This window comes from Bactrocera neohumeralis, chromosome 5 (assembly GCF_024586455.1).
Source record: "Bactrocera neohumeralis isolate Rockhampton chromosome 5, APGP_CSIRO_Bneo_wtdbg2-racon-allhic-juicebox.fasta_v2, whole genome shotgun sequence".
NCBI lineage: Eukaryota > Metazoa > Arthropoda > Insecta > Diptera > Tephritidae > Bactrocera > Bactrocera neohumeralis.
The window spans coordinates 70802168-70825273 of NC_065922.1; the positions used below are offsets into that span (position 1 = coordinate 70802168).

Genomic DNA, 23106 nt, shown 5'->3' on the forward strand with positions numbered 1-23106 from the left:
CCCTGCAGGAATTTTCTTTGGATTTGTTTTCGAGAAACTGAGTCTTAATCTGACAAAGTTCTGTTATCTAATAAAGATGTTCTTTGGTTCTAAACCCATAAAAAGTGGGAAGATTGCTTAGGAATTTGCTTTGGATTTGTCTTCGACGAACTGAGCCTTCAGTTGAGCAAGGTCTTTTATCTAATTATTAGCTCCTTGGGTTCTAAAACCAAAAAATATTGGACATAAAAAAGCATAGCAAGTCCAAGTGTCCAGTTATTGTGGAATCTAAAAAAGAACCTTCTTCGTAACTTTCGATCTAAACGAGCTCTCAAACACCACTTAAACTGAATTTAGACTAAAAAACACGTTGTCCAAGCCCTTTTTAGTTTAAGAAGGCAGCCATAAAAGTAAAAACTCAACACGAAGAACACAAAAGAACATACCGCTATACAGGCCGGCCGAAGTCGCGAAGCTTCAATAATTATTTACTAAATTCCTTTTAGAATTCAGTTCTTTATGGATAGTAAATATCATTTTAGCTTTACATAAAGTGATTATTGAGTTCTCGGTCATCTGAGGGACTACTGCGATCCCAAATATCTTATTAATACCTCGATCCACACACGTTAAAACCTTTTCTGTACAAAATCATGGAAAGTTAAGTTTCGATAGCAACCCTAGTGAATCTGAAGAAGCTCCTTCATCAACGAGGTCCCAAGTTCTATGTAGATTAAGATTTAAAGCTCGATCCACACAAGTCAAAACTTCCACTATATAAAATCATTGCAAAATCGAGGTTGGTTAGCAACCCTGGTGAATCTGAAGAAGCTCCTTCATCAACGAGGTCCCAAGTTCTATTGATTGATTGAGCTATTAACAGCGGCTTACTACCTACTTATTAAATATACAGTCGGAAATAAACCCCAGCAGCGAAGTAATAAATTCCAATAAATATTTTCTGCGGCTCAAATATGAACTCTCGAACTCGTTTTAGATCATTACAAGGTGAACTAAATGAACTAACTTACAATTGTTAGGTATACGACTGGTCCATTTAAGTAGAAAGAGAGAACCAAGGCAATTACTTTCTTCGAACATCGAAAAATCAAATCAATATGAGCCCCTGGATAGTAGCACTAACGATATGTCTCAACCTAATTTGGACTCCTACTAACATTCCAGCTGGAGACCGTCATATAAGATTGCCAAGTTAAAAACTTGACAATTCTAGAGCTAGCAAGAGTTCAGCTTGCGTTAATCGGCATTCTGTTCATATCATCATTCATCTAACTAAATTTATAAAACCTTCGAACTAAATTTCAACCGGGTCCTTATTACCATATACGGTACATTAGTGATATGTGCTTTCATTACCATATCAGCAGTCGAACAGCAGTTTCAAGGCTGCCAAAGCCAAAGTCATGTTCTGGCACCAACTTCTCATCTTCATATTTCCACCCTCTCTGTCTCCTATTCGAATCACAAATACTGAAAATTTTTGCTCGCATGTGACGCCATTTCCTGCTTCTACCCAGCTACTCCAAGCATTAAATTTAATTTCTATTTAACTAACGACCACTCGCTTAATAAGTATAATACTATATGCGTGTACGGCAGAAGCTTAATTTGGGGTATGGGTGGGAGTAGCTCTAATAACGCCGAATGTGTATGGTATATTCATATGAAGGCTGGGTTATGAGAATTTAGCTGACAGCAGACCAACCACAACCTTTAGGCCGCAGAGGACGCTGTATGATGGTGAGACTTGACATATTGGAGATTTTTTAGTCGTTCGCTCTCAGATGTTCCGTTATCTCACAATCTCTCAAGGGGTTCCTCATTGTAAAAATTTCTGTCAAATATCAATTTTTCCATTCAAACGTCCTGCTCGAGGCTTCGTCTTTTTTTATATCTGCTCATCTTGTCAAATTTTAAATTCTTTAAAGATATGAGGGTGATATTCTTAATTTGTCAACTGGTCCACTATTATTGTACCTATGAATATTTGGTGGTATGAAAATATGTTGTAAAAGAATCTATCAGCTATCCGTACTTCCGATTTATTGTAAAACCCTCTATTATTTGAAGAAAACTCCGTCAGCACTGGCCAAAATAGTAAATTTTAATTTTTTTTCCGAAAACGTTTTTCTACTAAAGATCTGCTCTGAAAACTAAAAAACATTGACTATGAAGATAGGTGAAAGCAAAAAGTCTCCGAAAGGCCTTCTCTACTAAATCTTTTCTCCAGAAATAGTGGTTCGATAGACCCTTCCAACCATTTGAAATCAATATAAAAGATCATAAAGCCCTTCGGCACCAAGCCTCAGGCATTTTCAGCAAAAGCGAACTTCCCTACAATATCTGGTTTCCAGAAACAGTGGTTCAGTAGACCCTTCTAACCATTTGAAGTCAATATAATAGGTCCTAAAGGCCTTCGGCAGGCAAATCTCTGCATTCTAAGGAAGAGAAAACTTCTCTACAATATCTTTCCTCCAGAAACAGCAATTTAATAGACTTTTCGAAACAGCTGGAGTCAATAGAACAGGTCATTAAAAACACCAAAGCCTTATTTTTCAAATTTATCTTATGCAATAAAGACATACAATGTATAGCATATTGTCCAGCAGAATTTAATTTAAGCTTAAGAAGGACTTGCTATCCTAAAAAAATACTTACTTTAATTGAAAAATTGCCATTATGGGCTTAGTTTTTCACATTCGCTTTTGATGTCACAGAAAGGTGAAAAATGCTTAGAAAAGAAAAAATTAAGAAGAAATAACATAAGAGGGGAAAAATGCTCGCAGTAAAAGAAAAACGCAAAACAAGAAAGAAAAAAGGGTTACAAAGTGAAAAAGGGTGGCGAGTGCTTTATGTTACATACTTGTAGCGCACACTGTTACTTCTAAGAATAAAAAAAGATACGTACTTCTTCACATTTTTTCTTTGTGTGCCTCAAAAGTAAAATTTCAATTAAAATCGTTTGTTAAATTTACAACAACAAAAAACTAACAAAACATAAAAGCCAAAAGAGTTGCAAGAAGCTTACGAGAAAATAAAAATTAGAAAAAAAGGCGAAATTGAAAATAAAAATTAGAAAAAAAGGCGAAATTAAAAATGAGAAAACTTAAACAAAGCAAACATAGCTGCGAAAGGCTTACAAAGCAACAAAGCAAACAATTTTTGATGTTGAAAATTGGGAAAAAATAATTGAAATAGAAAGTGCTAAAGAAATTCGCAAAAAAATGGAAAAGGACACAATAACAAAGACGAACCAAACAAAGCGCAGAATAAATTATGTATTAAAAAGCAGAGGAAACTGGACCGAGCTTAGTTAGACGAGCCTAAGAAAACAATTCTGCGAAAGAAAATTTTAGAAAAAAGGAAATGAAATGAAAGGAATTTTTAAAAATAAGCCGCAGAAAATATAAATTAAATTATTTTGTCCAGCTTCACTTGGCAAAATGTATAAATGGTAAACGTAGTTAGTGGTAGTTAGTTAGGAAGTAGTCGTTGTTTTGTTCCGATTCTTCTTTATCTCGAAAACTCGTAACGCAGACTCATTAGATGTTCTCATCGTACATGCCTTTTCACCATATAGCAGGATAGGTATGATCAGAGACTTATAGGATTTGGTCTTTGTACATCGAGATAGGACTTTACTCCTCAATTCTCGAACTTCTTCATGGTCGGACAATGGAACGTCGGCTCCAGCGTCATCGTTTGGGAAATCGGGTTCACCATCTCCTGGTGTTATGCTTTGACTGCCAATTCTCGAGCATTACCCCTATCGGCCAGCTTGTCAAGCTCTTCGTACTCACGCATTTTGGTCTCTCTCTTTTTCAGTCTGCAAATGTGTCTCGCTTCCCTCTTCAACTCTCGGTATCTATCCCATCCCGCATCGAATTGTGGTCGATTGTAACGTTGCGAGGTAGGCAGTCTGCTTTCTCTCCGCTGCGACACGACACTCCTCGTCGTACCAGCTGTTCTTTTGCATTTTCCGAAAATCAATGGTTTCAGTTGCAGCTGTACGTAAGGAGTTTGAAAAGCGGTCCCACAGTTCACTTCCCGAGTTGCGGATGTTTCTCTGTGACGCTTTTCGACGTCGAACCTTTTCCTTTTCTTTGTTGCAACATGGTCCAAGTCGATTTTTTACTGCACAAAATAGATTTCTTAAAAAATTGTTATTTTGTTTATTGAGAACATGAAAGAATGAATAATTTTGAGGAAAGCATTGTTAATTTTTTCTTTAATTTAAAAAATTATTCTAAAAAAACAATTTAAAAAATAGATTTCTTAAAAATTGTTTTTTTTTGTTTATTGAATAAAAAGTTTTTTCTTTATAAAAATTATAAAAAAATTAAAAATTTCATACAACTAATTTTTGAAATTCTAACGAAATTCGTGAAATTTTTTAAACCAAATCACCAAAATTCAGATTTAAAAATGAACCGAAATAAATGGTATTCTAGTTTTTCAATGGAAAAAATAAATTTCTTAAAATAAATTATTTTATTTATTAAAAAATTAAATTTTCCTTTAGAAAAAGGCGTTGTGCATTTTTTCTTTAAAAATAATTTTTAAAAAAATTAATAAAAAAAACAAAAATTTCAAAATTTTATAAAAAAATTGTGATATTAAAAACAAAAAAATTATAGATATAAATAAATTTTAGATATATGGTATATATTTTTTCTAAATTATATATATATTTTTCTAAATTATTATTTAATAAAATATTTTATAATTTTTCAACTTTTTTATTTTTACAAAATTTTAAATTTTTTTATTTTTTTTTATTTAAATTAAAAAATATTTTTTTTTAATTTATTATTAATTTTTTATAATATTAAAAAATAAAATTTCCTTCCACCGTGCAACAACACATGCACGACTAACTCACCAGCGCAACGCAGTCAGCGCCCAACGCCAGCGTCGCTGTCAATTTAAAAACGTCCAAAGCATAAAAATCGTCCAAATCAAGAGCAAACATCAAAAAAAAAAAACGAAAACGAAACAGAGAAAAATAAACACAAAACTGAAATGAAATAAAAAGGAAATAATATAACAAATGCGTGCAATGTCCTTCAACCCTTTCGCTTGTGCGCCAGCAAATAATTTGCACCAGCACCAACAACAATAACAACAGCGGCAAAGCGAAGTATACAGCGAACAGCCCTCCGACGCACTTACAGACGCAAACGACTTTTGTCCAGCAAAAAAAAAAGAAATTCAGTTTATAAGCGTGGAGAGGGGAGGGGGAAGGGTAGGTGGCAAAGTGGCAGGGGAAGCTTGATAAAAAACGACTTTGATTCGAATGAAGCGCAGAGCAAAAAATCTACCAACACCCCATCTCCTGCAGCAAGCATACACCGTGCTGTCGCTAAATTTACACACATACATAGGTACCGTTATTTTTCCACTTTCACTTTCACTGACATTCTTTTGGTGCTACAAACATATATGCACACATGTATACATATATACACATACATATGTCGGTACGATTCCCATATTTATTTGTTGTTGTTGCTTACATTTTTATTATTCTTGTTTTTGTTGTTGTTGTGCAGTCGAGCGCGTTGGTCAGCGTCAAAACATTAAAATTCGCCAGCAGCACTGAAATATTTTCACAGCACGAAAAGAAAGCCAGCAAAAGCGAGAGTGGTAGTGGGAGAGACACACGGCTAACGGTAACATAAGGGGTGCCACAAAAAAACCGAAAGGATGCTGCATTAAAGTAGTAAAGTAGTCGGGGGTATAAAAAACGAATGCGCAAGCATATAAAGAAAGCGAGTGAAACGGCGGGTGGGGGCGGGTGGTCTTCGTGTTAGAAAAAGTGCGTAAGCACGAATTGCTAAAGAGTTGAGCGCGTGTTGGGCCGTAGAGTGGGAGGCAGCAAGAAGACAAAGGCAGACAAGCACAGGATTACGGAGGTGTTTGTTGCTGGGCAACACAACAATCAGCGGGTAGCAGGAGGTCCGTGCTTGGGCATGCAAGTGTTGCCGTAATGTGTGTGCGAAAGTATTAGTAGCTCGGCAACTGAAGCAAAAAGGGATTGGGAGCGCGCTGTGCATGCAAACGAGTAGCATTTTTATACGAATTACAAGCTGGACAGCCGAGAGCATGTCGAAACAGTTTGAAATAATGGAAAATGTATAAAGCAAACGGTGAAAATTCAGATGGAATTAGGAGAAAATGTCGAAAAAGAGTTGAACAAAATGAGAGCGTTCATTGTGATAAAGCTGAGAGTTACTGGCGTTAAATTTTAAAATGAAAAGAGAGCGAATGAAAGTAGTTAAGGAGCTGGTAATTAAGTTTCACTCAACATTTTTTGCTTGAGAAACATTTTTTTTTTGGATTTTGTGTCTGAATTTCATAGAAGATGTATTTTCTAGTATAAATGGTTATCTTGAAATCTTTGTAAGGGTACCCGAAGTTGATAGTCTCTTTTTTTGACTTTCTAAAAACCTCTGAAAAAATATCGATATTGCCTCATTTTTGGGGTCAAATAAGCGATAATTCAACATAACTTGCAGTTACTTCTTCGAAGCGGATATTATGCAAGAGATAGTTTTCGATTATATTGTAAACCAGATTCCTTCGGAATTTGACTTTCTAAGGTCTGTACTCACTTCTAACACCTCGAAGCGTACGGACGTCTTAGACACTGGGACGTGTCTTATATCTATCACAACATGGTCGATCTTGTTGGTGGCTTTTCGATCCGAAAACAGCCAGGTAGCTTGATGATAACATGACAGGATATGTCACCATGAAGGCTGAATTTACTGACCGTTGTGCCAAAGGTACTTTCTTTGCCCAGGCGTTAAAGTCGCCAAGCACGATTTTGATATCGTGGCGGGGGCAGCTCTCATAGGTGCGCTCCAATGGCTCATAGAAGGCATCTTTGGTCACATCGTCCTTTTCTTCCGTCGGGTCGTGAGCGCAAATCAGCGTTATGTTGAAAAACTTCGCTTTGAAGCGGATTGTGGCTAGACGTTCATCCACCGAGGTGAATGCCAGAACTCGGAAACGGTATTTCTCTCCCACCACAAATCCCACACAAAATTTGCGCTCTTTAATATGGATGCTGTAGTAAATGTCACAAGGACCTACTCGTCTCCGTTCTTTCTTGGACGGCGGTGATGTCAGCCTTCACTCTAACAAAAACATCAATCAGCGGCACCTTCCCAATTAATGGCCCGACATGCCAGTTGCATGCCCTTAAGTCGTAATCCTTAATACGTTTACAGTGGTCGTTATCAAAAAGGGGGTCTCTCATCCGCGACTGTTGCGTTTTTTTCGTCGCCGGTCCCAAACCCAGCGCACAACCCTGACGGAGGGATAATTCGACTTCTCACTTTAACTTGCCATGAAACAGATGTTTTTGGCTACCCGAAAGTGAGCTGTTTGAGCTACATTTGAGAAATCGTTTCCAAACCCCAAGTGAACGGCACTCAGAGAACTTTCCTCACTTGCGTGAACTTCTACATATGGCTCCATCTTTACCTCCGTAGAGCAATTTAGATTTCTAAAAGAAGTTAGACTGTAAAAATTTACCATATCAAGTAGAGTATCCGAAATCTTATCTCCTAAAGAAGCTGTTCGAATCTGTATTTATGTGTATATATCATCGGTGTTGAACCGTTCGGATTTACTCATATCCAATAGTGCATCCGAGGTCCTACCTACTCGGAAAGCAATTTCGAATCTCTTTTTGCAAGTTTGACTGAAAAATACTAAACATATTTCCTTCTTCTGTATTAGAAAAAAATATGGATTATTTTGTCTATAGGTAATGAGGAAGCATGAACCACTCTGAAGACTTTTTCTATATTTGACCTTTAAACGCATTTTATTTTTATCAAATTCAATTTCGAAAAGTAACATAAGCTCCCTATAACCCATACAAAACAAACTTAGACGCATTTACCTAAAGAATGCACTTAGAAGAGCTCAAAAGCGTTGGAATCTTATACAAGTATCCCCACTAAACCTATTTTAGTAATATGAGATCCGAAAGCCCTAATCCTTAGATTATTCTTCTTACTTTTTTTCGTTATATTCAGTTCGCTCAAAATACTGATGCTTTTTGGACTCAATTTGCTTCGGTTGAATTTTCTGGAACTATGAGTTGTATTGATCCCTCCATGTCTGCCCCGTAAATGATGTTAAATCAATGCCAGCCTTTGCAAAAACCTCAAATTAATAGTGGTTTCATTCAAAACCAAATTTTGGATAATACATAGTTCCAAATATAAAAAACACTGCTTTTCCAAGCAACAACATATGCTCGTAAGTGTGCCTGCGCGCCTGAAACTATGCATAATCCTTTACTATAACTACTCACAGCATCCAAAGCTTACAACAATTCTAAAACAATTTGGGGTAGTTTCGTATTGTTGCTTACAGTCGAAATAAATTATTTTCGGTAGTTATAAAAAGCAAAAACATGTTACTATTTCTGTGTGTTTTGCCAAAAAATTACATAAAACCACAAAAAAAGGGTTGAAGGGGTTGGTGGTTGGCCGGCAATGACAACAAAAATGCTGCACTTTCCGGAGATCTTGTTTCAAAAAGCACGAAAACAATACTTAAACAATTACAATAAACAAAAACAACAATAGTAGAGTGGTTAAGTGTGTTCTATTGTGATTCTGCACATTGTTGATGTTGCTGCTGCCTGCACCTTTGTTGCTGGTACACTTTCCTTTGTATGCGAGTCTCGCTTGCAGGCTGCCACATGCAACTGACATAAGTCACCACTACACACACGTGTGTAAAAAAATTATTGCAAATGCTTGTGAAGATGCACGTGACTGTAGTCATAATTGGCGGAATATCATAAATCTTCTCTTTCAAATATTAAAATGTGGCTGGGCGCCTAATAGTAGACAAAGTAATGTTTAAGCCTTATTTCGGTTTTTATGAAAATTCAATATTTTTCCATATAAAGAGAGATTTTCTAACATTATTGGATTTATTTACAAAATTTTAACTTTTAGCTGATCACCTTTAATGCGCTTTGGCTAGATGATAGTTTTTACTAGTTTTATCGTAAATATTAATTCGATAAAAGCGGATATAATTGGATTTTCATCTTAATGAGTTACTAATACTCTTATTAATAAGCTTTTTTCAAACAAATCGTTGTAAATTATAGAAACAGTAAAAAACGCCTGAAAATAGGCTAACAATTTACAAACATTTTTAAAATATTGTCATACACATGAATTTTGCTGTGTAGGCATAAAAAATATAAATCATTATCATTTTACATAATTTTTTGCCTGAAATTCTTAAAACGCCTTTGCATATGCTATAAATTTACAAACTTTCACTATAGTACTATTTCAAATATTCGCTGTATCTCCGAAAACAATGATATTGGAGTGGACAAGCAAGATTTTGCATTTTATTAAGAAGTCATTACTTTTGCGCCTTTGAGCAGGCTACGTTATTTGAATATATGAAGTTAAATGCTTTCTAGACGATCACATCATCACAGAAAACAATAAAAGCAACTTCTATTTGCATATTTCCAGCAATTAGGTAACTTAGTTATTATGACGCCTGAGTATAGGCAACAAATTTTCGAAATTTTTGCATTCAAGCTCCTTTTAAAACTCATACTGCCGCAAAAAGTATTAAAAGAAACATGAATGCCAGTTCATTTAAGTAAATTATCGAAATCTTCAGCATCTTATGTAACTCGCATTCAATTGCGCCTTTGGGTAGGCAACATTTTTGAAAAGCCAGTTTATCAGTCTTTCCAAATGTTCAGTTTAACACAGAACGGCAAACAATCAGCTTGTGCAAGCAAAACTTTCAATTTTCTGCGGCATTTTATAGAACTTAATTACTATTGTACCTTTAAAAGGTTCAAATTCCTGAAAATTTTTAGTTCAACTTCTTTATAAATATTCAAATTATTACGAAATATAGTAAAATTTACTTGAGCGAACAAACTTCAAAAGCATGATTGCTATTTTTGTTCTACCTGCCAGTTAATTACAAATGCGCCTTTAGTTATGCTACAATTTTTGAAAAATTCAAATGATACTAGCTTCTACTAAATGTTCACATAGTAAAAGACTACAGTAAAACTAGCCTGAGTTTGTGTAATTTCTGTGTCAAATGCAACGTTGCAACATTATTACTCTTGCACCTTTGAATAGGCTACATTTTTTATAAATTTTAGTTTATATTAATTTTAGTATACACAAATCATCTCGAAAACTAAAATAAGGACTGGAAGTATATATTTTAAGTCAAATATTTATTTTTTTGTAAGGTAATAGAAATTGCGCCTTTCAATATGCTACAGTGTTTGAAAATTTTGGTTGCTTCTTTTTTCTAAATATTCTGCGCATCACAAAACTATTAAAATGCATTTCAAGTGATACAATTATCAACAATTTTGCGCTTAATTTTGTAGTTTGTGCAAGTTCATTAAAAGTGCGCCTTTGGTTAGGCTATATTTTTCGAAAACTCGGCTCATTTCTAAATGTGCTACATCATAAAAAGAACTAAATTTACTTATATACATAAAGTCTTTAGTAATAATGTAACTAAATTAATATTGCGCCTATGCATAGGCTATATTTTTTGTAAATATGCTGAAACAATTTTATCTAAATTTTTACATCTTTATTAAAAGAACTTTGTGTACATATTTTTAAAAAATCTATTCATTTTTTGGTTATTTCCATTGTACATATGTATGTATATAGTACATTAGCGCCTCTAGATATGCTACAGTTTTTTTAAAGTATTTTGCTTAGCTTCTTTCCTAAACGTTCATGACTTTGAGAAATGTAAAAAAGTAATACAAGTTCTAAATAAAAATTACTTTTATTGCATTTTATTAGACTTAATTGCAGTTGCGCCTTTGTATAGGCCACATTTTTGAAAATTCGGTTTTTTCTAAAAGCTCATTTCTTCACAAAGAGTATAACAATGCACTTTTCTGATTATGTCTGTGTGTTTAAGAAAATTTATAATCATTTTCAATCTTATTTTTTCATTCACGCCTTTGGATAGGCTAAATTTTCGGAAAATATTTTTTGTGCTCTTTCCATGTTTGAGAAACATAATAAAAATGCACTTGTATATATATTATAATGAATTATCTCAATAATTTTTAACTTTTAATAGTATTATTTACTGGTACGCCTTTGCATATGCTACATTTTTGCAGATTCAGTATATATGGATGTAAGAGTGCTTATGTATAAAATATGACTTTGTAATATATATGTACGTTTATAATTTCAAGAAAATGTATTGTGTGTATATCTCTGCTTTTAATTGATAAGCAAGTTTGCCCCTTTGTGTAGGCTTTTTTTTAATTCTAAGTTTCTTTTACATATTTTCGTTATATGCTTAGACAAATGTATTCAAATTATCTTGCTTATAAATTTTCAGTAGAGGAAATTTGGTACTGACGCTGTTAGCTTTCCAATACGCCTTTGTGTATGTTACAATTTAAAAAAAAAATCCACTTTAAATATATCTATACGGCTTTTGCTTGCTTAGCCTTAATTTTAACCCATTTAAAATACATTCAATTCCTCATTTTTCCATCTTTATTTACTCTACCTTTTTATTGAAATTTCTAAGACACACACACATACATGCATACATATGTGCATTCATAAAAGAAAATGAAAACGCTGCCAGTCGCTGAGCATAAGTTTTCTGCAAAGGCTTTCAAGTTTACTCATTTTTTTCGCAGAAAGTCAAAAGCAAACAGAAAATACGAGCAAAGGCGTATACAAAGTAGAGCACAGTGTAAACAACAACAAAAAATGCAAACAATTTTCTTCCTCTTAGCGTTTACAATTCGCTTAATACTTTTTAGCTGCCAAAAGCACACACACACACACACATGTGGGTTTAGAATCCATACGCAACTAACACGCGGTCCCACAGGACTATCAGTAAACTACGAACGAATGTGCTCCTAAGTGCTCGGCTAGTTCTGCTCGTGTGTGTGTGTGTGTGTGTGAGAGCGCGCCTAAGTGTATGTTTAAATTTATGTGTGAGAGGGTGCGGGGCTGCGCACCAATGGGCACATAATAAAAAATTTAAGCAACACACAAAGGCGGTGCAACAACAAAAAAAAAACAAAAATGTTGACTTCCAAAAAATTACAACAACAAAGGCAGCAAAATGGACAGTAAAAACAACAGTTGCAAAATTCTGACATACAGAACTACAACAACAGTTGCAAAATGTACAACAACAAATGATGACTTACAAAACAACAACAACAACAAATACTATAAATGGACCGCGGTAACAGCGACAACAACAACAGCAACGACGAATAGGTTGACTTACAAAATAACAACAACAACAACAAAACGAAGAGGTTGACTTACAAAAGTAACAACAACAAGAAATTCGTGAAATGGTCAGCAGTAACAGCGACAACAACAAGAACAAGATTTGAGGAACTTACAATATTACAACAACAACAAAACGAAGACGTTGACTTACAAAATAACAACAACAACAACAAAACGAAGAGGTTGACTTACAAAATGACAACAACAATAATTGCGAAAAATGTACTGCAACAAAAACAGTAAACGACGGATTTGCAAAGTAACAACAACAACATTAATTGCCAGAAACAACAACAAGCGACTGACTAGCAAAATAACAACAACAACAAAACCAAAAAATTAAAAGCAGCATCACCAACAAATAACTGTATTACAAAATAACAACAACAACAACAAATACACAAATGGACGCAACAGCAAACGACAGACTTACAAAAACAACAAATGGTAAAAAATGGAAAGCAACAGCGGCAGTAACCACAACAACAAAATATTGACTTTCAAGGCAAAAGCAACAACAAATGCAAGAAAATGGACAGCAACCACAACAACCACGGTGTATTTGTAGTGCTATTGGCTTCTTAAGTTTGCGCAATTTTGCTCGTTTTTCCATTTTTGCTTGCCGCAGTGTGCCTGTGTGTGGCCGTGCGCGCTCGAATAGCCAGCAAAAATACCCCCTTGAGTTTAGAGACTCTTAAAAATTCAAAGCACGAAGAAAGTTCTAATTTAAAGCAGCATGCATGCTGCGCCCCCGCGCCTGCACATACACAGGCGCGCGGCATCATTGACAGCGCAGCGCAGAGTACCAGTCCATAACCGCCACACACACACTTACACACACATGAGAGCATTTATGTAGACGAAGGGTAAAAATAGGACGAAAAATTCCAGAAAAAAAACTAAAGTGAAAGCAGTGGCCACACAGTAGTGAAAGTGCAAGTGAAAGGGTGGCACGCACACACATACACACGCATGCAAAGAAAGTAGTGAAAGCACGCGTGTGCACGTACGCGCAAATTGGATTGCTTGCGCACTAAAAAACAGTGCGTTTGAAAAGTATGAAGGCACACCAACGCACATACATATATATTATACACCCACACACACCCACAGTAGCACAAATCGCAAGGCAGCATACGGCGAGTGGCCGATTTTCGCACTGGACCATGGAATATTACGCATTATTATTATGTTTTTTGCAAACACCAGGCTTGTAGGCGAAAGGCAGTCACATGTTGTGCACTGATAGTTTTGAGGGTGTGTTTGTGCGGCGCTTCCATTGCAGCGCCGTATTGTGGGCATTGTGCGTGATTATCTGGCTATTTGGGCGCGAAAACTTTAGTGTGTGTGTGTATATGTATATATTTTTTTCTATATGTGCGTGTTTTTGCTGCACATGTGCGTTTTTAATTCACTTTCACCCGCGGTAACATAATCTGGATCTCAATATAACAATTGCCAATTTGAAAGGTAATCTTAAAAATTGCTAATTATATTGTACAGAGGATTCTCGGGTGCCAAATAGAAAGTGAAATTGCGTCAGGAATTGAGTTTCACTTTTGAATTAAATTAAATATAATTTATTATTACGAAGCTGATTTTTTCTGTAATAAAATGACAGCCTACTTCGAATAATATTTTTTCTGTAATAAAATTTTTTTGTCGATTTTTATAAAGTTAGAATAAAACAAGAAAAACGCGTTATATTTGGCTGCACCGAAGCTATATCTAGTACCCTACTCAGGCATAGAAGTTATAAATATATCTTTTTCTTGATTTTAATCAGTCAGTTTGTAGGGCAGCTATATGTTATAGTGGGCCGATCTGAAGGATTTGTTCAGATATTATAGCTTTGCTTCGTATAATAATATGTGATAAATTTCGTGCAGCTTTCTGGACAAATGAAAAAGTTTTCCATACAACAGCTGAATTTTGATCGGTCAGTTTGTATAGCAGCTATATACTATATTGTGGCGATTTTAACTATTTCTCTGGAGATTACAGCATTATCTTGGGTTATAATATCTACCGAATTTCCTGATGATATCTCGTCAAATGAAAAAGTTTTCCATACAAGAGCTGAGTTTTGATCTGTCAGTTTGTATGGCAGCTATATACCATAGTGAACCGATCTGAGCAATCTGTTCGTGGATTATAGCATTCCCTGGGACAACAATTCGTGCCAAATTTCGTGATGATATCTCGTCAAATGAAAAAGTTTTCCATACAAAAGCTCAATTTTGTTTGAGCTTTTTGATTTTTATTATGGAAATAAAATATTTATATTATTGTATTTTTGAATATTTAAATTTTTTACTACATATCGAGTATTATGCTTTAATTCTTAAGACTCTTAACTCTGAAAAACAACACTGAGTAAATTTTTTCCCTTCTACTCGCAAATTTTTGCCGCTAAAGTGAAAGTGACATGGTAACCGGTAAATACATATGTATGTACATATATACATACATCTATACATATAAAAAAAAGTTTTCTTAAAAAAAATTTATTTCCATAAAAAAATAGTTAAAGTAGCGTAAATAAAAATCCGCTTATCAGCAGCACCCGTAACGAGCTGTCAAGCGCCCTTACACCAGCTTACACTTCATTACCGCTCGACAAATTAAATCTGACCAATTCGCTTTGCCAAATTTTCGTCTTTTTTGCGACATATGCAGTTTTGACATAATTTGCAAGCAGCCAAGAGCATGCTAACGGCACAATAACAGTATGCTACACACGTAGCGGTACTTCAAAGTTCAGTTCAATAATAATCAAATGTCCACTTGTCGCGCTCGGCACGCACACACTCACGCGGCGTAAGCAGAGAGCTTCGCTTGTGAGTATGTATTTACTTTTTTATTGTGGTTGTATGTGTGTGTGTATTTATAGTATGTGAATGATAGAAATTCAAATATATTATGTTGGGTACTAGCATACATATAGTACATACATACATATATACATTTGTATATGCTGGCCTGTAAGGCACATTACAGCAATTGCATTAATAACGTTGTTGTTATTTTTGTTTTTTTCTTAATGTATGTAAAGGCTATGTATTTTATTTTATTTTTGTTTTTTTTTATTCTTATATTTATTTCTCTTCTCATCTTGGTTTTCTATTTTGGTTTTTTTTCAAATTATTTTTTGTTTATTTAATTGTTTTTTTTTTTTGGTTTTTAAATTTTTGATTTAATTTTCATTTTTTATTTGGTTTTGTTTTCGGGTTTTTTCTTTTATTTTTTTTATTTTATTATTGTTAATATTTTTTATTACAATTTTTTTTCAATATTACAATTTCCTGGTTGTTGCTGTTGTTTTATTTATTTTAATATTTTTATTTTTTTAACATTCGATATTTTGTTGCTTTTTTATTTCCTTTATATTACATGCATACATACATACATATTTTAGTTTTTTTTTATTTTTTTAAATAATTTTATTTAAATTTTGCTTGTTATTTTCGCTTTTTTGTTGTTGTTGTTTTGTTATAATGATTTTTTTAGTGTTTGTTTCATTTGTGTTCGATTTGTTGTTACTATTTTTTCGTTTTCATTTTCCATTTTTGGGAAGGTTTTTTTTTGTTCTCATTTTTTATTCTCGTTTCAAAAATTCTTATAGTTTCTTTATTTTTATGGGTGTTGTTGTTTTTTGCATTTTTTCAAATTTAGTTTTTTTATTCATATTTTATTAATTATTAATTAATTTTTAATTTGTGTGGTGTTTTTCTCGTTTTTATTTCCCATTTATTGTTGTTGCTTTTTATATTCAATGTTTCTATAACTATCTTATTTATTTGGTGGTTGTTGTTGTTATTTTATTCAAGTTTTTCAGCTAGGTTTTCGTGTTGTAATATTGTTGTTGTTGTAATATTTGCTTTTATTTTCCATTTCCATTATGTCGTCTTTTGTTTTTTACTTTTGAGTTTTTATATTGTCTTAATTTATTTACTTTGTTGTTGTTTTTCATTATTTATTTAATTTTTTTTGTTTTTATTTTTATTCCAATTTTTTATTTATTTTTAATTTTCCGTAGTTACAATTTGGCTTAATTGCCGATTTAGTTGTTTTTATTGTTGTTGTTATTTATTTTCGATTTCTTTCCTTTTCCATTTTATTGTGGTAATTTTTTGTTACTAAGCCTTTTTTCCTATTTTTTTAATAATTTTATTAATTTTTATTTTTAATCAATTTTCGATATAGTTCTTGTTGTTGTAGTTTTGGCTCTTCAATTTCCATATTTTTGTATTTGCTTTATTTGCATTGCTGCTTATTTTTATTTTAATTTTTTTTTGTTTTTTTTGTTTTTAATTTTGTTGTTGTTGTTGTTGTTGTTTTTGTTTTCAATTATGATGTTGTTGTTACTCTTCATTTTCGATTTTTTGTTGTATTTGCTTCATTTGCATTTTTAGTTATTTTTTAAAAGTTTTTTACGTTTATATTTCCAATATGTTGTTGTTGTTGTTATTTTTTTGCTGTGTCCACATTTTCGCTTACACTTTCGGTAATTCAATTCGCATCGTTATTATTATTCGTAACGGCATATTATGCAAGTTTTGCTTATTTCTACAATTGTTGTTTATATACTGAGTAAATATAACTATACATATACATACATACATACATATATTTACATTATACTATACACATATACCCGCACACACATACACTTACAAAGTAAAGCACTTTGCTTTTGTATTCATCTTTTTTTTTGTTTTCTTTACTCCTTTTATGCCATTCAATCTGCACTGGCTCGCTTTTGAAATTTTCTTAGCATTGCTGCCTTTGGCGGCCATTATAATTTATCTGCATTTACAGCTTCATATACAGCTATGTACATAGTGTAGTTTACCCCCCACCGCTACGCTGTATAAATGTCAATTTTCATTTACAAAAACCCTTTTTTCCTTACCTTTCGCTCTTTCGCTTCGCCAGCAGCTTCTTTATGCTTTCGCGGCAACAAAGCACCCCTCGCACCGCGCGCATTTCAATTTCGCTTGATTTGTCCGATTTTCCTTTTTATTCACTAACTTCAGAGAACTTGTTAATCTCACCGCCGGCCGCACGAGCCGCCCTGTCCGAGGCTCGTTCGTGCCTCCCCCAACCCCATCGTGCATTTTTTCGCATGACAATACTTTCATTTTTTGCGCTGCTTCTGCTATACGCATTTCCCCTTCTTCTTAATTTTTTTCCAACTTTTGAAATTTTTCTTCATTTCTCGTCGCTTGCATACACTTTTTCCTGCTATACTTCGCCCGCCGCCGCTTTAATTGTATTTTTTAATAATTAAAAATTCTTGCCGCACATTTTTCCATTATTTTCTTTACATTTTCGCTGCGTAAACTACCCGTTTGCGTAACAGTTTGCGTGCTGGAGTTGTAGAAATATTCTCCGCAGGCGGACGGAGGTTTAGCTGCAGTCCAGCATAATTCTTCGCCATCGCCGATTTCTTTGTTCTAAACGAAAACTCATTAAAAAGTGCTTTGGCTCGATTTTTTTAACTCTATTCTGCGCATTTTTCATATATAGCCGAAGGGGTGGGTGGTAATATCGACTTCTTTTACGCCACGACAGCTTGATAATGAACTTCGACTACGCAAAAAGTAATATTCTAGCATTTTTTTCATAAAAAGCACAGCAACGAAGTGCAAAGCAATGGCTACCAATTAACATAATTGTATGAAAAGTCTGTATCGCGCAATTCGAAGATTGAGGTTAGGTAATTGAATTTTTAATTACTTAACGAAGACATCTTCTAAAAAGTATTAACAAATTTGCTGCCACAAATAATATCGTTTTTGCTCAAAAGTCCACGTTTTCTAACTCAAACCTTGCTTTGCGTTTTCGTAAAATTGTCTGAATTCCAAAATAGAGTATTACAGATAAATTGAAGAATATTGTTTAGCACAACCGAAGACAATAAAATCTTATTGAGCGCAGATTGCTCGCGCTAATCTAAGGAAAGAAGTATCAGTTCATCGTAAGTCTCCTGAATTCGTGTGGAACTGAATTTCGTAAAGTCTCACGCATTATAACTATGCTAACCTAAAAGTTGTTGTGAAAGCTTTAGCAGCCAGCAGTAAGCTCTAAGGTATAGTTGTATTCCTAATTCGATTAATTCGGGGTTTATCAGCTTAAATTAAGTATTGTAGCTATTATTCTCTAAGTCCGAGCTTGGCCTAGTATTAAAATATAAGATTATATTTTTTTCTAAAAAGCTGTGAAAGCTCTGTAAGGCTAATCTCAGCTCTCGAAGCCGATTTCTGATATCAAATAAGATTCACTTGAGATCCCCTCAACCTAATGCTAAGTTTAATAGCTGACAACACTGTATATGTAAATATAAGCTATAAAGCTTTGAAAGCTTTCTAAGCTGATTTCTGGTATCCTATATAATTTTTAGTTTTTAATTCACCTGAAATCAACATCATGCTGATTTTCGTAGCTGAGACTACAATTTAGCTTTGAAGCTTTGAAAGCTCGATTTCTCGCATTCGATAGTTTTCACGTGAGATCTGCCCTTCTTAGACTTAATTTTCGTACCTGTCAACACAATTTAGCTGCAAAGCTTTGAAAGCTCCCTGAGCCGATTTATTGAATCATTTAATTTACCGAAGATCTGCTCAACTTAATGCTGTTTTTAATAGAAGCTACTATGCCACTATTCAGATATGAAGCTTTGAAAGCTCTTTTCTTTTTGAACACAATAGGTCGCGTTGCATTCCCCGTTTATAAAAATAGATTTCTGGTATTCTGGAGCATTGACTTGAGATTCACTCAACTTCATTCTAATCATTATAGCTGACACTACAACTTTGCTTTAAAGCTGTGAAAGCTCTCTGAGCTGATATCTGGTATCCTCTAGGATTCACTTGAGATTTCCTCAATTTCAAACTTTATTCTGCGAGATGTGGAAGATTTTAAACGATTGATTCTATTACTATTCATTATTTGTATGATTTTCAAAAGCTTTAAAAGCTCATTTCAAGCTTTTTATTCTACTTTACTCTTTACTAACCAAGTTTATTGGGCTTAATAATAGCTGAATGACGGCATTTACTTTCTGTCCCACCTTATGGCTCAGTAGTGGGCAAGAAAGCATTTTCTTGAATTAAATTTCTTTCTTATCCTTCTTAAAGCCAAAATCCTTGCTAATCCTTCTATCTACAGGCACATTAAAGCATATTTTCAATAACACAATTTACTCTCAAGCCGAGTATACCTTGCAGCTGCTGCTTATGGTCATTCAGGGCAGTAGTGCCAAGACGATCAATATGCCAAAAATGACCCTAAGACGACCAAGGAGTAAAAAGGACGCAAGCAACCGAAGAAACTGCAAGCTGTCAGAAATGCGTAAGAAACGCAACTCAATTTAGAATTTTCGCAAAAAAATGTACAGAAAATAAAAAATGGAAAATATGCAAGAAAAAAATACATATATTATATAAAAGAGGACAGGAGTATAAGAAAAGGGGTATAAAGGAAAAAATGTAAACAAAAAATAAAAAATTTATAAAGAAAGATACAAAGTAGGCAAATGGAAACGGGCACAGGATTGTCGAATTTCGATAAAGAAACACATAAAAGCGAACTTGTGAACGGTAGCTAGAAAGAGAGATAGAAACGAGCGAGCGAGAGAGAAAAACGAGCGCCAGAGCGAAAGCAAGAAAGTCCACAGCAGCCAAGCACAGGATAACTGCTGCTCGTAAAGCATTAAAAAAGTAACAAAATGCTATAAATACAACAATAACAAAAGGAGTAAAATACAAAAACAAATACAATAACAACAGCAAGATGAAAGTACAACAACATCCAGATTTAGCAACAGCAAAAACAAAATTACAACAACAAAACCAATTACAACAACAACGCCAAAATCATCGACAACAACAACTAAAAACCCTACAACAACAATAACTACAAACTGCTATAATAAAAAAGGATACAACACCAACAGCAACAACAACAACAAGACCAACACGCATAAAAAGTTCGGCGGGTGGCAGAAATTTCGAAGGACAACTGGACACAAAGCAAATATGCAGAAAGTGTCGGACGCTGGTGGCCGATAAGCTGGTGACAGCAGGCTGCTCGAGAGCAAAGGCGTCTTTTAATGTACGCAAACTGCAAAGTAAAAAACGGACAGAGAAACTGAACCCTTTCGTTGGACAAGCCAAAGTGCGTAAGGACAATTGAGGAGGAGCGCTGCTGCTACTCTGCCGCCGAGTGAACCCAAAGATGACCGAACGGCCCGAGAGTGACCAGTGATAGTAAAGCAGCGCCAAAAGCAGTGGCACAGCGGGCAGCGGTCAAGCAAAAGGGTGGGTGTGAAATGGCGTGAGACTTACTCTGTATACGGAAATGCCTAAGAGTTAGCAGAGAGTTAAGAAAAAACGAAATAAACATAAAAAATAAAACATTAGCAGCAGCCGACACCAACAAGGTGGTCACTTCTCCACCGGCCCGGTCAAGGGTGGGCGTTGCGGCACCGTCATGCGTGTGTGTTGGTAGCGGCGCTGCAAGTAATGTAAAGAAAATTGCCCAACTGCCAAAGTAGGCTGGAAAGCGTCTATCGAGGCAGCAACCCTTTAACGGCACACACACATAAACGCATTCACACACACACTTCTTTAAGCCTACACACACGCTTAGGCGCACGCAGGCGCGCGTGTCCGGCTAGCTTCCATGCACAATAATGAAATGCCGCACAACAAAAACAACAATAGCGCATTGATAATAATAAGAAACAGCCGTGCGGCAGTAAAGGATAATATCCATAAAAATGTGTGTGTTGCAAAAAATATAATAATCATAAATAAAATAATAATAATAATGCCCAGGATTTTCGCAGACACAATTGCGTCTGACTCAGGCTGAAAGGGCTTACTTTCATTTCCTGCGCGTCGTTGCGTTGGTCAGCGTGCTCTATCTATGGGCTTGTGGTGTCGAAATAAATTAGTTTCGGTTTTAACTTGTAGTTGTTTTTGTGTGTATTTGTTATTGTTTCTGCTTATTTTTGTGCGTGTTTTTGGCAGCTGTGGCATTTGTGGAAATTTGTTTATGCGCAGCTTAACCACATGTGCCGTTGGCAGGTCAGATTTGCATTAGATACTTTTAAGCGCAGCAGTTGGTGCCTGAAAGTAGGCAACGCTGTGACAAATGAGCTTAGAAAATGTAATTTAGAGCAGAAATGTTGCAGAAATACAAGAAAAAGGGTTATGTAAGGACCTTCATAGAGTGCAAAGTAATTTTTTGATAGAAATTTTTTTATCGAAAAATTATTTTTTTAATTCTTTTTCGAAAATAAAATATTTTTTTCATTCTTGTTAGAATTGTTTTTGGGAAAAAATCGAAAAATAGAATTTTCTTTATTTTTAATTCTTTATCGAAAAAAAAACTTTTGGCAATATTTTTATAGATTTTCAAACAAAAAGTTTTTTTAATTCTTTTTCGAAAAACATTTTCATTCTTGTTCGAAACTTTATTTTGAAAATTAGAACATTTTTTTCAATACTTTTTCGAAAAATAAAATCAATTCTTTAATTAAATTTATTTTTTTAATCTTGTTAGAATTTTTTTTTCGAATCGAAAAATAGATTTTTTTAATTCTTTTCCGAAAAAAAAATTCACAATATTTTTATAGATTTTCAAAATAACAACATTTTTTTTAATTCGTTTTTGAAATTTTTTTCTTCGAAAACTCGAAAAATTTATTTTTTAATTCTTTTGCGAAAAAGAAATTTCGCGGTATTTTTATTTATTTTGAAAGTAACAAAAAGCAAATATTTTTTTATTTACTTTTCGATTTTTTTAATTCGAAATTTTTTTTATTTTTAATTCTTTATTGAAAAAAAAACTTTGGCAATATTTTTATAGATTCTCAAAGTAACAAAAAATTTTTTTTTAATTCTTTTTCGAAACTTTTTTTTTGAAAATTAGAACATTTTTTAATACTTTTTCGAAAAAAGTAATTTCACAATATTTTTGTAAATTTTCAAACTATCTAAAGGTTTTTTCTATATTTTTATTCCTATAAAATGAATATACAATTTTTTCTCATTTTCATTTAACTGAACTTAAATTAAAAACAAAATTTAAAAAGTTTCCTAAAAGCAGCATCATTAAGGCAAATTTATTTGTTATTTATTATTTTTTTTTTGTAAGTTTGTATTTTTATAAAAAAAATTTTCAATAATGTTGAGGTAATTTTTCGAGAAAAAAAATATATTTCCCTTTTTCCAAAAAATGTGAAAACTCTCCAATGCTTTCAAAAAAAGTAGCTATGAAGTTTCCAATCAACCATATGAAAGCCATGAGAGTTGAAAATGAGACCTCTACCTTGTAACACCCAAAGCCAGTACTTATTAAATTTGCATGCCTCAGACACAATTGATCTCAGTCGCCCGCTTACCTCAGGAGGAATTTTCGTTAAACCGATCAGCCCGAAACTCAACACAATACATATTAGTTGCGGTTCAATCGAGCTCGTGAAGGCCACTCTGGCACTTAAAATATCTTACACAAACTAAATATTAATGATTTACTCAATAAACCCGTCATTTTTCACAATTTTTTGGACAAAAGTCCGCCGATTAGTGTCGAAATAAAGTTAAAGATGTTCTTAATAAGACAGGTAGAACTAGCATAATCTCAAAAATATTATTCTAGTTAGAAAAAAGCTTACAAAGTCTTATGTATTATATGAAGGAAGAAACAGAAAGTAGTGGACCAAACAAACACAGTTCGTACCACCTTAGAAAGAACTTAG

General features: G+C 33.9%; 1 long non-coding RNA gene across 1 annotated transcript in view; it reads left to right on the top strand.

Moving 5' to 3' along the window:
* LOC126758785 (uncharacterized) overlaps nt 1-23106 on the top strand; it is a 154701-nt gene that overhangs the window by 9455 nt on the left and 122140 nt on the right. The gene's annotated exons all lie outside the window — the stretch shown is intronic.